General features: G+C 46.7%; 1 pseudogene; it reads right to left on the bottom strand.

The window, feature by feature from the left end:
* Window positions 1-13,257: 13,257 nt before the first annotated feature.
* LOC136522650 (protein ALP1-like) lies at window positions 13,258-14,560 on the bottom strand (annotated as a pseudogene).
* Between the last annotated feature and the right edge of the window lie 1,139 nt (window positions 14,561-15,699).

Below are 15,699 nucleotides of genomic sequence, written 5' to 3'. Positions count from 1 at the left end.
AGCCCATGGCCACGTGGGTACACGCTATTCCCACCATCTCTCTACTCCCAGAGCGCGAGTAGCCATTCTTCTACTAGAATCACCAAGTTAAGGCTTACCGGAGTATGTGGTTAGTACTACAAAGTCTCACCTCATGCAATTCAACAACGGTATGGACCTTAATCGACACAGGCGGAAAGAAGCCGCTCACAAGACCTCCATGTCTTGTGGCTCACACACACCAAGTCCGCCCGGTCTAGATTTATTACTTCACATGATCATATTTCATGATAACATTAGTAACCAAAGATCTATTTAAAACTCGCAAGTGACAGGTAATCACCCGACTAAGCATGACTAAGCATAACTAGTCATTTTTGAATTAAAACTGGTAACAAGGTAGATATGGAAAAGCAAGGTTGGTAATGCACCAATTAGGCTTTTACTTAACTCCTAATCACTTATTGCAGTAAAGAAAAGCAAAAGCAAAATTAATTTGTAAAACACAAGGTAGGGTTGTATGCATCCGGGGCTTGCCTTCGTTGACGGAAAAGTCTGGTTCCTGGGACATTTCATAAGTATTCGATCTGACCTCAACAGACGGATTAACCTCCTTCGCAACTTGATTAACTACCACGTGTTCACCTTCATTCACTACACGTAGTAACAATGCCATGTTTAACATGATGCGGAATACGAAACATGATGCTCAATGATGGATGCAAAAATTAACAATTTGAATACAACTTTCCTTCGTGGTATAGTTACAAGCCAAACTAACCAAATCTTTTTCATACTATTTACATCAATTGCCAAAGATCATTACCAACTAATGGCCCAAGGACATCACTCAGTCAAAAATTCAAACAAAACCTAAATCACTAAAGGTTACTATTTGCTTTTAAGAATTAATTAATTAATTAAGAATTATGAAATAAATCAACTTGTTCCAATTGACGTCAAAATTTTTGTAAATGTTGATTACATTATAAGTAAGTGACAAAAGAAATTTCATAATTTTTGGACAATTAAATAAGCCTAGAAAAATCATGGAAATCCATTTATTAATAAATTGAGCAATTTTCATCACATTCAAAAAGTGCTAAAAATAACATTTTATATTTTTCTTAAATAATATACATCACAAATAGGTCACACAAAAATTTTCATAATTTTTGGAGTTCTAAATAAATCTACACAAAAATAACAAATTACATCAATATTCATTCAAATCTGAAAATAGAAAAACTCCATTTGAACGCTGAGTCACTGACATCGGGTCCCACCTGTCATCCCTAACCTCGCGCGTTTGACCACGCTGGCGACTGCGCTGATCGGCGAAATCCTGCCGATGGCAAGGTCTATGACCAAGACGAAGGCACCAACACGTTCATTATGACTATGCGCACCTACTGACATCACTAATGGCATTGATCGCGGTACAAAATGAGCACGGCACCAGCCATGGTGGCCACGACCACACGGCAGTGCTACGCCGGTGACAGGAGACTGGTAGAGGTTCAACAAACGGCACGGGAAGCGCCAGAAGCTCACCCTGAAAGCGACTGAGCAGAGAGCAAGACCGGTGGAGCCATGGAGGAGCAGTTCAACATGTACAGCACCCACGGCGGGACTACGGTCGTCGGTGGCGGTGCTCCGGCGACTGTGGTGGTCAAAACGAGCAATCAACAAGATATTAAGCACCATGGCAGCAAGGCAAAACTGGAGCAACCAAACACAAAGGGCAGAGGTGCACTGTGGAGCTCCGGCCACGGCAATGCGCTCACGACGGCGACGCTACTGGCAGTGAAGAAGAAGACGAAGAACAGCGTAGCCTGGCGAAATCAGGCAACCCAAGCGGGATGGCTAGATGCACAAAGAGTAGGCGAAGCTAGAACAAGCATTGCTGAGATGGTAACAGCGCTAGGTCGACGGTGAAAGCTCAATGGAGCTATGGCAACGGCGTTGGCGGTGAAAACAGAGGAAGAAGAAAAACGACGACGACGGCGTCTCGGTACTTATAACGCGGCTCAGAAGCTCAAGGAAGCCACGATGGAGCCTTTCCCCATGCCAGCGCGACGCCACAGACAGCCACAATGCGCCTGGAACCGAACCGAAGGTCGCCGGCAATGTAGCAAGAGCAGCAAACACTGTTCATAGTATTTACAAGATTGCCATTCGCTTTAAATCCCAAATTACTCCCAAATTTGTGTAACAACTCAAAAATCTCCAAAAATAAAAGTTGTTCAAAATCAAAAGTTCTACAACTTTGCTTTTATAACCAACCCCTAATTCATCTACATTTTGAAATGAACTTTTGAATTCAAATAGGGAATATTTAACGAATTACGCCTTTTCGAATTACTCCAAATTTTTCATAACAACTTTGAAAACTCCAAAAACAAACTTTGTATAACATGTCAAGCTCTACACTTTTGCTTTTGGGCTCAACCCCAAAATATTCTTAGATTTTGAAATGAGTTTTCAGCGTAGGATTTAAATGCTGAAAATTAGGGTTTTCTCGAAAATTTAAAAATCCAAGCAAACTTCGAACTTGAGTCAAACAATACAATTCAACACATACCACATAAATATAAACTTGTTTCAGTGTATGCATCTCAAAGTTTTCACCAAATGCCAAATGCTTTGCAATGCATATGATGACATGTCAGGTTTTAGTATTTAAACACCCGAGGTGTTACAAGAACATTCCACCACCACCACCACCGACCCTGGCAGAGGTGATGGCACAACAGACCCAGCTTCTTGCAGCTCTTGTGGACGGAGCAAACCATCACCAGGGAGGTCAGCAGAATGACTTCCAAAGGAAGCTAGAAGGATTTCTGAAGCTAAGGCCACCTACCTATGATGGCACCAACCCTGACCCGCTTGTGGCCGATGACTGGCTCAAGGAGATGGAGAAGAAGCTTGACCTCACCACCTTCACCGACAATGAGTGTGTTGGAGCTACCACACACCAGCTCATAGGTGTAGCATGCACCTGGTGGGACAGTTTCAGTGATTCCCATGAGGACCCTGCCAACATCTCATGGGAAGAGTTTGCCGAAGCATTCACTGAGTATCACATTCCCAAGGGTATCATGGAGGCCAAAGCCGAGGAGTTCCGCAACATCAAGATGGGAAAGGACAGGGTGACTGAGTATACTACTTATTTCACCAACCTTCTACGCTATGCACCTTCCTATGTTGTGAACTCTGAGAAGGAGAAGCTGTACTATTATCGCAAGGGACTCAACCCGCACATCAAGTTGAAGTTTGGCGGTATTGAGAGTAGCACGCTGCATGCTCTGGTGGATCGCTGCATCCAGATTGAGAAGGACCATGCTGAAGCTAGAGAGGAGTATAGGGAAAGGAAGCGTAAGCCTGAGGAGTCCTTCCGTGGCCGTGATCACAAGAGGTTCCACAGAGATGCGCCATCCAGGGAATGCTCTTGCCACAACAGGGATGACAACCCTAGATCGAGTAGGGGTGGTGGGGGCTACACCACCAAATACTCCCGCCCTGCTCAGGATCGTTACACCTAGGACCGTTATGCTCAGGACCACAACACTTAGGACCATTTCAACCATTCCCGCTCTATGAATGAACGCCCAGCATAGAACCGCTCCGCACCAAGCACTGGAAACTGGAAGGCACCCGCGCCAACCCCTACAGGCAGTGCGCCTTTCACCTGCTTCGCTTGTGGCCAACCAGGCCACAAAGCCGCTAAGTGCCCTCAAAACTTAGTCGCTCATAAGTCTCAGTTCAAGGGATCTGCTACTTGTGGATGTCTCAACCATCTGGACGCCGAGGAAGCACAGGTTGCCCCTGACGTTGTGTATAGTATGTTTTTAGTTAATGGCATTACTGCATTAGTTCTATTTGACTCTGGAGCAACTTGTTCTTACATATCATCCAAGTTTGCACGAGAGCATGACCTGCCTATAACCCCACGTGGAAAGCCTATCATCACCAGCTCACCTTTAGGAGACCTAAAGTGCACCCACATCTATAAGGGAGTGAGTCTTACCATTGAGGGTCTTATCTTTAAAGTCGACCTAACCCTGTTATCTTCCACAAACCTAGATGTCATCTTAGGTATGGATTGGCTAACCATTCACCAAGGTATCATATCATGTTCACCTAGATACGTCCAAGTGACCCACCCATCAGGCCAAGTTATTAGATGTGAACCCTAGTCCGGAAGGTCCACTTCTATCCTGTGTGCCCTTAAAGCCAGTTCAGAATCACAAAAAGAGGAGAAGACAGTTCATGATGTGCCTATGGTCAGAGACTATCCCGATGTATTCCCTGAAGAATTACCGGGTATGCCACTAGACCGTGATGTGGAGTTCATTATTGATCTTTTGTCGGGAACAGGACCCATTGCCAAGAGACCCTATCGCATGTCAGTGGATGAACTAGCCGAGCTCAAGAAATAGCTTGATGAGCTCATATCAAAGGGGTATATCAGACCCAGCGCTTCACCCTAGGGATCCCCTGTTCTATTTGTTAAGAAGAAGGATGGCTCAATGAGAATGTGCATTGATTACCGGAACTTGAATGCAGTCACCATCAAGAACAAGTACCCTCTACCAAGAATCAATGATCAGCTTGATCAGCTTTGAGGTGCCAAGTATTTCTCCAAGATTGATCTTAGATCTGGCTACCATCAGATGAAGATTAGAGAGAGTGACATCCCAAAGACAGCTTTCATGACTAGGTATGGGCAGTATGAGTTCACGGTGGTGTCCTTTGGGCTCATGAATGCTCCCGCATACTTCATGAACATGATGAATAAGGTTTTCATGAATGAACTAGATAAGTTCATGGTAGTATTCATTGATGACATCCTTGTCTATTCACCCACTGCTGAAGAACATGAACATCATCTGAGAACGGTGCTTGAGAAACTAGCCCAACATCAGCTCTACGCAAAGTTCAGTAAATGCAAATTCTGGCTATAGAAAGTTGCCTTCCTAGGACATGTACTATTAGCTAAAGGTGTCGCAGTTGACCCAGCCAAGATTGAAGCTGTGAAAGAGTGGGATCAACCCCGTAATGTGACAGAAATCAGAAGTTTCTTAGGATTGACCGGATATTATCGTTGATTCATCAAAAACTTCTCCAAGATAGCTCGTCCAATGACCAACCTTCTGAAGAAGACTAAGGAGTTTGAATGGATGCCTGAGTGCGAACAAAACTTCCAGGAATTGAAATAGAAGCTTACCACAACTCATGTGCTAGCATTGCCTGATATCAGCAAAGATTTCGTGGTCTATTGTGATGCATCCCGTCAAGGACTTAGTTGTGTACTGATGCAAGATGGAAGAGTGATAGCATATGCGTCTCGATAGTTGAAAGAACACGAGAACCGTTACCCAACCCATGATCTTGAGTTAGCAGCAGTTGTGCATGCCTTAAAGATCTAGAGACACTACTTGATAGGCAACAAGTGTGATATCTATACAGATCACAAGAGCTTGAAGTACTTTTTCACTCAGGAAGATCTAAATATGAGGCAACACCATTGGCTAGAGTTGATTAAAGACTATGACCTAGAAATTCACTATCATCCGAGAAAAGCTAATGTAGTCGTAGATGTTCTCAGTCGCAAGAGTTACTATCACACTCTGATCACTGAATCCATACCACCTGAGCTCAAGGGAGAGATTGATGATTTCCAACTTGAGATACTACCGCATGACTTGTTGAATGAGCTCTGCATACAGTATGATCTCACAGATCGCATCCGTCAAGCTCAGAAAAGATGTGAAGAGATCGAATATCTCCATGGTCTGATGAAACTAGGCTACAAGACCAACCACCAAGAAGATGAACAAGGAACCATCTGGTTCAAGGATAGAATTTGTGTCCCTTCTGATCAAGCACTATGAGAGGAAATTCTATCCGAAGCCCATGATTCTAAGTACTATATTCACCCTAGAGGTTCAAAGATGTATCAAGACTTGAAGAAACACTTTTGGTGGAAAGGCATGAAGACTGACATTGCAGGACATGTGGCATGATGTGACCCCTGTAATAGAGTCAAGGCTGAACATCAAAGGCCGGCAGGATTGTTAAAGCCTCTTGACATTCCTGAGTGGAAGTGGGAGAGCATATCCATGGATTTCATAGTTGGATTGCCCCGTTCACGGAAAGGCAATGATTCCATCTAGGTGATTGTTGATCGTTTGACCAAGATTGCTTACTTTGTACCAGTTAAGACCAAGGCCGATGCCGAAAAATTAGCAGATCTATATATTGAGCATATTCTCAGACTGCATGGAGCTCCCTCTAGTATTGTATCTGATAGTGGTCCTCAGTTTGTGTCCCGATTCTAGGAAGCTCTGCACAAGTCCATTGGGACCAAACTTGATTTCAGTACCACTTATCACCCACAGACAGATGGACAGACAGAATGAGTATATCAGATCTTAGAAGACATGCTTCGTGCTAGTGTACTAAATTATGGCTCTGATTGGGAGAAATGCCTACCCTATGCAGAGTCCTCTTACAACAACAGCTACCAAGCCAGTATCAAGATGTCGTCATTTGAAGCTCTGTATGGCAGACCTTGTAAGACACCTTTGATGTGGTCTCAACTAGGGGAAAGATCGTTCTTTGACTGTGCTAAGATTCAAGATGCCGAAGAAGGAGTTGCCCAAGTAAAGGAGAATTTGAGAATTGCCCAAAGTCGATACAAGAGCTATGCTGACAAAAGAAGAAGAGAACTTGAGTTCAATGAGGGAGACTTCGTCTATCTCAAGGTATCCCCGCTACGTGAAACTGTCAGATTCCACGTGAAAGGCAAGCTTGCCCATAGATTTGTTGGGCCATACAAGATCCGTAAGAGAATTGGAAAACTCGCTTACAAACTTGAGCTACCTGAGGAATTGGCGGGTGTACATCTCGTATTCCATGTCTCATAGCTACACAAGTGTTTGAGAGTGCCCGATGAAGTGATCCCGACTGATACACTTGACATCCAGAACACTCTCGAGTATAAAGAGCATCCTATCAGAATTCTAGGTAGAGATACCAAAGAGACCCGAAGCAAAACTATTCCTATGTGCAAGATCTAATGGAGCAATCACACTGAGAGAGAAGCAACATGGGAGAAAGAGTCTGACCTCCGGATACAATATCCTTATCTCTTTGAAGGGTACGTTATGCTTTAATCTCGGGGACGAGATTCTATTAAGGGGATAGGACTATAACAACCCAAAAATCCACACACCAAAAATCCCAACTACAATTTTTTTTCTTCAAAACCCCATGTGATGATGAGTGACATTTGTAGGAGCTAACCCTAAGTGTTGCATTAGTCGTAATCCAACGAAACAAACTCATAAGTATAGCATGTCACTTGTTGTATATGTGTGTGTTGAAAACCCCTAACGCATACATTCATGCATACATTTTAATTCTAAACAAGAGAGTTGCCTTTTATTGATCTTTTGTTATGCAAATAAATGTGACTACTTATAATTAATTTATTATGCAATAAATTAATCACCTAAGTACCACCTACATATGTGGGCCCCACCAACCAGCCCTAAGCTCCACCCTTAATCAAGGTGCACACTAGTACATGAAACTAAATAAATCAAACCCTAACCAAATTGGCAACAAATAAAAGAGAAAGGAAAATGAAATAGAAAAAGAAAGGAAATGGAAGAGGAAAATGGAAAAGCCATCTGGCCCAGCTTGCGGCCTGTCCATCTTCTTGGCCTAGCACGCCAACGACAACAACAGCCCATCAACCGTGAACCGGCTCACACCCTCCTCTGCTGGCCCACGCGCAGCCGCAAGCAGGCATGGCCCAACCGCGCGTGGCCCACGCAGCCAGGCCGCATGCCACCACATCATCGTCTTCCCCTGTTTCGCTGATGGATGGACCCCCGATGTCATCCCCCTCCTTGGTCCCATGGGGGGGAAATCCAATGTTGCCTCGACCCCTCTCCACCGTCTATGCCTCCCAACTGACCGCGGGACCCCATGGGATGGTTGCCACGCTGGCACCGACTGCCCGATAGGGTCACACACGGTGTGTGACTGCTGCCGCATGAACCAGCTCGCCATGGCCATGCCATGCACCTGCCCCCTCCCTGTCCCCCGCCTTTTTGACCAACGAATGCGAAATCGGTTTCACCATCGCAACTGCGACCGTGTCGCGACCCTGAAGCCCTAGCCTCGACACAATCACAGCCCTCTGCACGCCCCTTGGCCATCCCTAGCCACTCGTTCCATGCCATGGCAAAGCTTCAGCTATAAAAGCCCCAGCCCCGGTTGCCCTAGCGTGTTCCCGTGCCCCGCCACCACCTTGTGGCCATCCACTGCACACCCGAGCCAAGAGAGAGAGGGGATAGAGGAAGAAGAAGGAGCACCAAAGCCACCCGACGTCGCCGGTGTCGCCGAAGCGGAGGACGTCGCCCTGAGCAACCACGTCGACACTGCTGCTCGGCACGGCATGGCATCATCTCGACACAGCACCACCCTGAAACTGCACCACCTCGCTGGCAAGCAAGCTCGATGAGTTCCATCACTAAGACCACCCCCAGCCCAACCGTGACCAACGACATGATGCACACACGAGCACGCGATCATGAAAGCCATGGCGACACTGAGCCGATCATGCTCGAGCATGGCCCTATTAGCGCACACGCTCACTACACACGCACGCGCACACCGATAGCACCTTGATGGGATTCACCATGCCAATGAGCACGTCACGCGCCCTTCTTGAGGAAAGGGGTCCGCTGCTACACCGCCTGGCTCGCGTCGTTCACCACCGAACCGCCGCCATGACCAAATCAAGCCACCACCGTGGCCAAAGCCACTAGGGGCTCTAGAAGTCCCTTCGACTTGCCCGACGAGCCCGCTGGAGCACCGTGATGCTCACACGCACCACAAGTCCAGCCTTTGCCGCTGCAACTATGCCATCCCCGTACGCCGATGAGCTCGAGCAGCCGTCGCCATGGCCAGACCCCTGGGGAAACTTTGGCCACTGCAATAGCCCCACCGTTAGAGTCACCACACCTTGGAGAAGCCATAGCACCACTCGAACGTGCCCCTCTACCTCTGGCTAGGCTCACCGGCGACGTACACCACCGGCGGGAATACACCGCTTGGAGGAGGGGGACAAATTTCTTCCCTAGACACCCACTCATACACCCGGTGTACGTAGAACATAGAGAGACAAGGAGGAAGGTGGACGCGGTTCACTAGAAGGAGAAGCGGTCCACCGTAGACCGACGCATGCGTCCACCGTGGACCGTGAGCCATGGACTCGAGCCCGACCCAAAAACTAGAAGGCGACGTGGCACTCTATGACGAGGCCACGTGGCGGGCTGAGCCTAGCCCAAATCTAGCCCTGTCTAGGCCCACCAAAGCCTAGTCGAGACCCAATCCGGTTGACCATTGATCGGTCAGCGTTGATTGTTGACCGGGCCCACAGGTCAGCGACACAGAGCCGCTGGACCCACTTGTCAGAGGATGAAACAGCCGAGACGACATCAGGATGATGTCATGATGATGTCAGCTGCTGACGTCAGCAACTCTGGCCCCACCTGTAGTGCCTATGATCTGTTGACCGTTGACTTGCCCATTGACTTGATGTTGACTTTGACTGAACCCACATGTCAGCGACGCAGAGACTCTGGACCCACTTGTCAGGAGGTGACGTCATGCTAACGTCGTGATGATGTCATGCTGACGTCCGTGGGACCCACCTGTCAGCCATGGTTTAGCTCTGATGATGTCATGCTGATGTCAGCATGCCACGTGAACCAGTCACAGTGTGACACGTGTCAGCCCAGGATTAATTCAGCCTTTTCCCATTTTCAGAAATGATTTAAACTTCAAAAATTCATAACTAATTTATACGACCTCGAAAAAATAAGAAACCAGGACCAAAATTCATCTAAAATCGAGCTTTACGCAATGAACCCATGTTTGAGTGCAATTGGCTCTTTTGAATTTTCATTGCTTCTTTGTGCTATTCTATAGACATCGCTAACGCGACTATAATTCGATCGTATGCAGACTCGGAGGAGAACCAGATGGATGAGGACCGAGAGTACCGTGAGGAGTATAGAGACGACTTCACTGAAGGTGCCACATCCCACCCAATCTCGTAGTACCTATTACACATGGCTAATATAGAGCTGCTATTGCTTTACTTTACTGTTATAATCATACTATGATAGGACTTGCATGGTAGTATGCTTACTTGATGGCCTTTACCTTGACACAACCTTACCCCTACATACCCTGCTATTAGGCTAGACACATGCTTACTGCTATATTTCATTACTTATACTTCTACTACGCTTATACTACATTAATGCGTGGTGGAAACTAGTGTTATCTGGACTATGGGAAGAGTGCTGCGTGTGTGACTTTGGTGTGTGGAGGGTGAGGGATGTGTCGACCAAGTTGGAGTATATGACGAGCCTAGGGCAAGTCTTGCCATGGGGTGCTACCTGGGCACCCCTAGAAATGGATACCTGTGGTGGGTAAATGGTATATGAGGTGGTCCTAGGTGTGAACCTATGATGGGAGGAGCCCAGGGTGGAGGTGCTGTGGTGGCACGGTAAATGGAAACCCTGATGAAGACATTCTAGCTTGGTCATCCCTAAGGACTTACTAGTACTCAGATTCACCCGGAAGCCTTACGTACCACTCGCCCTATATGGTGCGGGACGGCTGGACTACTTGGTAGGATATTGCCACTACTGCTAGGTTGATAGCAGATAGTGTAAGGAGGTACGGGGCATGGAGGATTGCCCCACACCCTTCTAAGACTTCATGGAGACCTTGTGGACCTGGCTCATGACTCACATTTTCAGCCACCCCAGACTAGACTTGGGGTGTACCAGGGCTAAATGGTAGAGCGGCATTATCCTAGGCTAGCAAGTGGCCAGAATCAGCCCAGTTGACGATGGTCAGCGAAGAAGGCAGATCTTGTGGTTATGTAAAACCTCTGCAGAATGTATGGTTGATCGATCGATACATGTGCTGACTTGTCGGCTATGGACCTTTCCTAGGTTTCGCTTAAACTAGATAGCGAGATGAGTCCTTCTCTTCTTCCCCCATGAGAGAGTATCGGACGTAGACAGGGGCTACGGGCCTTGAGACGGTGCCGAGAGGGAGTTGGCCTATCGACTGAGCGATGGTATGGTGATGGTGTGGAGATGGTGGTATATCGATCCTAGGATCAAAACCTGGCTCTAGATGGAAATGGGTTGGAATAGGTGTGGGAATGGTGTTAAAACTTGACCAACTATTATTATATACTTGATATGCTAAAACATAGGAAACCCCAGCCTTAAAGGTTCCTTTTGATTATATCCAACTTGCATCCAATTTCCACAAAGCAATGCTCATAGGGTGGGAGTGGCTAGTACAAATCATACTGATAAATTTTGGAACACAGGTTCTGCTGAGGAGTATAGCTCAGAGGAGTTTGACAGTTGAGGGGTTCGTTCCTACGCTCGAGTTTGGTGATATTATCTTCAAGCTGTTCCGAGTGAATGCTACTTTTGATTCCGTCAGTGCAGCTATGTAATAATTTATGTAATTCTGCACTTTATGTACTCTGATATTATCGTTGTATGGATGTGGTAGTCAACTAGAATTTGGGTAATATGATCTACAATGGTCATAATACACTTTGACTCTGTGGATTTCCCTTCGTGGAAATCAGGTCGTTTCAAAATATCTACAGGAAAGTGTGCTCAACTATAGTCAAAATAGCCAAGAGTGGGTGAGGGAGGTGGAGGAACTATACATCTCACAGTCAACCCCCTCATTGGCCATGCAGCCCAGCAAGTAGTGGAACTAGATGTAGTAGTTCTTGGCTAGGTAGTTCCTAAGCCAAATGTCCCTATGGCTCTCACTCATGCCAACAAAGCCCATGCCTTGGCCCTTGTTGTCTAGCAGGTAGGTGTAGGCAACTATCAGTGCCTTCTCAATGAAGGCAGGCATCTCCATCATAGCTAGGTACTGGTTATCATGAACATGGGTTGGTCCAGTCTCACTAAGAGCATTGGCAACATTGTTGATAGCATCAGACATGTTTGTCAACATAAGCATCTCATCCTCAGTAAAGTTGCATCTCTTCCTCTTTCCACAAACAATAGAGGACAGCAGCTCTATTGCCTTACTGCCTTCTCCAGCCTCAGTTTGGGTCTTAGCAGTAGGGACTTGGGGAAAGGGAGCACCCTTAGCTTTAGCAGCAATATTATCTGCCTGGTTCACCCCTAGGGCTTCACTTAACCCTTGTGCAAACCTTTCAGTGGCCATGCCATGGCCAAAGATGGACTCCATCTTTGTGTAGAATCTTATAGGGTAGTTTAGAAATTATACATCCTTACAATGGTCCTGAAGTAGGGGGGTACATTTTTAGGCAACTAATATAAAGTTATAGATCAATGGTGGAAATAGGAAACGAAACCATGATCTACCTTGCAGTGCCCTAGGTAGTGCTTCTCCTCAAGCATGATAGCATTGACATCACTATCCCATAAAGCACCACTAAGGTCTTTCAGCTTAGAGATCCTAGCCAACTTATGCCTCATTCCTCAGGTAGTTGTACACCTAAGATGGGCTCACTGCCTCCCCACTATACTCCTTAAGTGCTTTGGCCACATAGTTAACATCTTTATCCTTGAAGACCTTGTCAGGCCTACTACCATCACTAACAAGCTAGGCCATCCTCCTAAGAACAAAACTAGAGGTGGTGTTGTTCCACCTCATGGCCCTAGCACCCCTAGCACCAGCAGCACCATCAGCTGCTCCTACAATAGCAGCACCAGCACTAGCTACTGTAGCAGCACTAGCATCAGCACCAGCTGTAGCAGGAGTAGCAATAGCACCCCTAGCAAAACCATTTAGTACATCAGCAGCAACCACAAACCCCCCATGACCACCAAGCACATCAGCAGGGACTGAAGCATCCTATATTGGTTGCCCAAGTAAATAGTAGTATAGTAACATCATAATTAGTACAAAGAAATAGATATGACAAAAGCTTTGGCCATGGGACACAACCATATAATAGGGGCATCATAATTCTATGTTGCTACCACTGTATGTCTGAGTTTCATGGCCAAAGAATAGGTAATAGTGACAGATGACCAAACAAATAACCAATTGACAAGGAAAAAAACTTGGTCTCAACCTTGTCCAACAAATTATTACATAACCAATACACAACCATGAGTTCCATAGCAGGGTAATCAAATTGAATTAAAGAACATAGTTACTGCATGATCAGATCCTAGATGTTCCCCTCCCTTCCCACATGGCATTGCAGATGGCATCCCTCCTAAGAGCCATGGCATTGGATTCTTGGGACTAGCTTTCATTCTCAGGCTGGGTGTCAAGTGGGTCAGGTTGGGTGCCAGTGAAACCCTCCTCAGGTGGTACTACTTGGTCAATACCAAAACCTAAGATCCAATTGTGCAGAATATAACAGGCTAACACAAGCTTGACCTATGTCTTGTATGGCTGGAAGGTCTTGTTGTCTAGGATACGAAACCTGTTCTTCAAAGCACCAAAAGCCCTCTATACAGTGATCCTTAGTGATGAGTGCCTTAGGTTGAAAAGCTCATTTGCATTGGTTGGGTGGTTCCTGCTCCCATACTCTGTCAAGTGGTACCTGATCCCCCCATAGGGGGGTAGGAAGCGACTGTGGCATGCATACCCAACATCTTCCAGGTAGAATTTACCTACAATTGGTAGACATCTACTGTGAGTCTGTGTGCCAAGGGCAAGGACATAAGTGCATTGACTAGGTAGTGCAGTTACCTGGTGGGACAGTGAACCCATCATCCCTCTCAATGGCATCATCCAGGATTAGTGCATCATGGGCAGAGCCCTCCCAGCCAGCAAGGACATAAGTGAACTTGAGGTCAAAGTCCACAGCAGCAATGATATTGTGTGTGGGGATGTGTTTCCTACCCCTAAAAGCAGCTTGTATGTGTCTAGGCACCCTTTTCAACACATGTGTGCCATCAATGGCACCAATGCATTCCTAAAAACCATGCAGGTGAGATAGCAGTACATATGAATATGTACATCTACCAAATGCAGGAACATGTGCTTTACAATTACCTTGAAGAATGGATTCCATCTATGGCTTCCAAGTACCTTTGGGTGAATTGTAGTGCTAGGAGGCTTGATCATTTCATTCCTAAGTTCACTAATAGCATACAAGACCTAATGGAAGTGCCTATGGACTATCTCTATGGACCTCCTAAATGACTGGCGAACAACTCTAAACCTTTGGTTGTGGCCTACAACATGAAGGAACATTGCAACATGCTCCTCTATTGTGCATCCTTCCCTTTCACATACAAGGCTCCTCTCTGTAAAAAGATTGCATAAAGCAAAAAAGGAGCTCTAGTCATCCTAAGCATGGAAAGGCACTCTCCATCAGTGGAGTTATAGATAGCATTTAGGGTATGTTGCCTATGCTGCTCAGCTTCATTTCTAGTGCATACAGTAGAGGGTTAGGTTCAATTTCAGGTTTAGACTTTTTCCTTTTAAGCCTAGTAGTGACAAAGGAAACCATAACTACAACCATTGTTGTTGCTTGTTTACACATCATCTCACGGCTATCAGAGGGATCCACCTACATGCATATAACAATGAAATAGGAACTCAGATCATCATACCCTGCCTGGCCTCAACATGAATGTACAAGGATTAAAGAAGCGGATTTAGCACGGCTGCATGTAAAAACATGCCTCCCAAGTGCTTAGGACAACATCATCGACCACAAAAAAATACAGGCAACCATCACAACCATGAAATGCAGCCGGTGCAAAATGTAGAGTAAACATAGACGCCATAATTAGACATAACAAGCTACTATAACAACCAACATCAAATCAATAGAAACTAAAACCCTAATCCATCATGCAGCAGTAGCTTGTACTGAGAATACATGAATGAATAGTGAACTGCAACTAGGATAACAAACCCTAGCGTCATCGCCATAAAGAGGGACTGTGGATTGGGGGTTGATTTCACCTCGGGGTGGTCGTCAAAGCAAAGGAGCGGCGCAGCTAGGAGAAGAAGAACCGACGAGGAAGAGGAAGCAGATCTGGATGGAGAGGAAGCAGATCTGGCCGGGGAACAGCAACCGCACCACCTCACCAACAGAAGAAGATGGAAGAAGATGGCGGCCTCCATGGAGTACCCACGGTCGACAGAGCGGCGCCTTGTCAAAGAAGATCAAAGGCGGGCGAACAGAGAGGAAGCCACCGGGAAAGGAAACCACCGCAACGGACACCACTATCCACTACCGCCGGTCTCTCACGTGCGTGGAGGGAAGGAGACGGAGGACATGGAGACGAGGAAGGAGACGCAGCGGAGGGCAACGACTGCTTATAAAGGCGGAAGATTTCGCCGGTACGGAGGGCGCGCGGAGCTTTCCCCCTTCCTGCGCGAGCCCACCACAACCACCCGCCGCCGTGCCAAATCGCCCTGATTTCGGCCGCCGCGCGCCACTCGCAGCCAGCCTCCTAGAAAACAAACCCTACCTTCGTTTTCGGGGAGCTAGGCGGAGCTGCCCCTTTTGGCTCCTGCTGGCCTGGCTTAGGAGCGGCCTAGCGGCCCCAAACACGAGAGTTGCAGCCCACGGGCGCAACCGGGCCGCTGGGCCACCTCTCCAAACACGCCCTAGAAGAACATTCAAAAAAGAGATGG

Source organism: Miscanthus floridulus, chromosome 18 (assembly GCF_019320115.1).
Source record: "Miscanthus floridulus cultivar M001 chromosome 18, ASM1932011v1, whole genome shotgun sequence".
Lineage (NCBI taxonomy): Eukaryota > Viridiplantae > Streptophyta > Magnoliopsida > Poales > Poaceae > Miscanthus > Miscanthus floridulus.
Note: the sequence above shows the minus strand (reverse complement) of the source record. Positions and strands in the feature narration are given on the sequence as shown.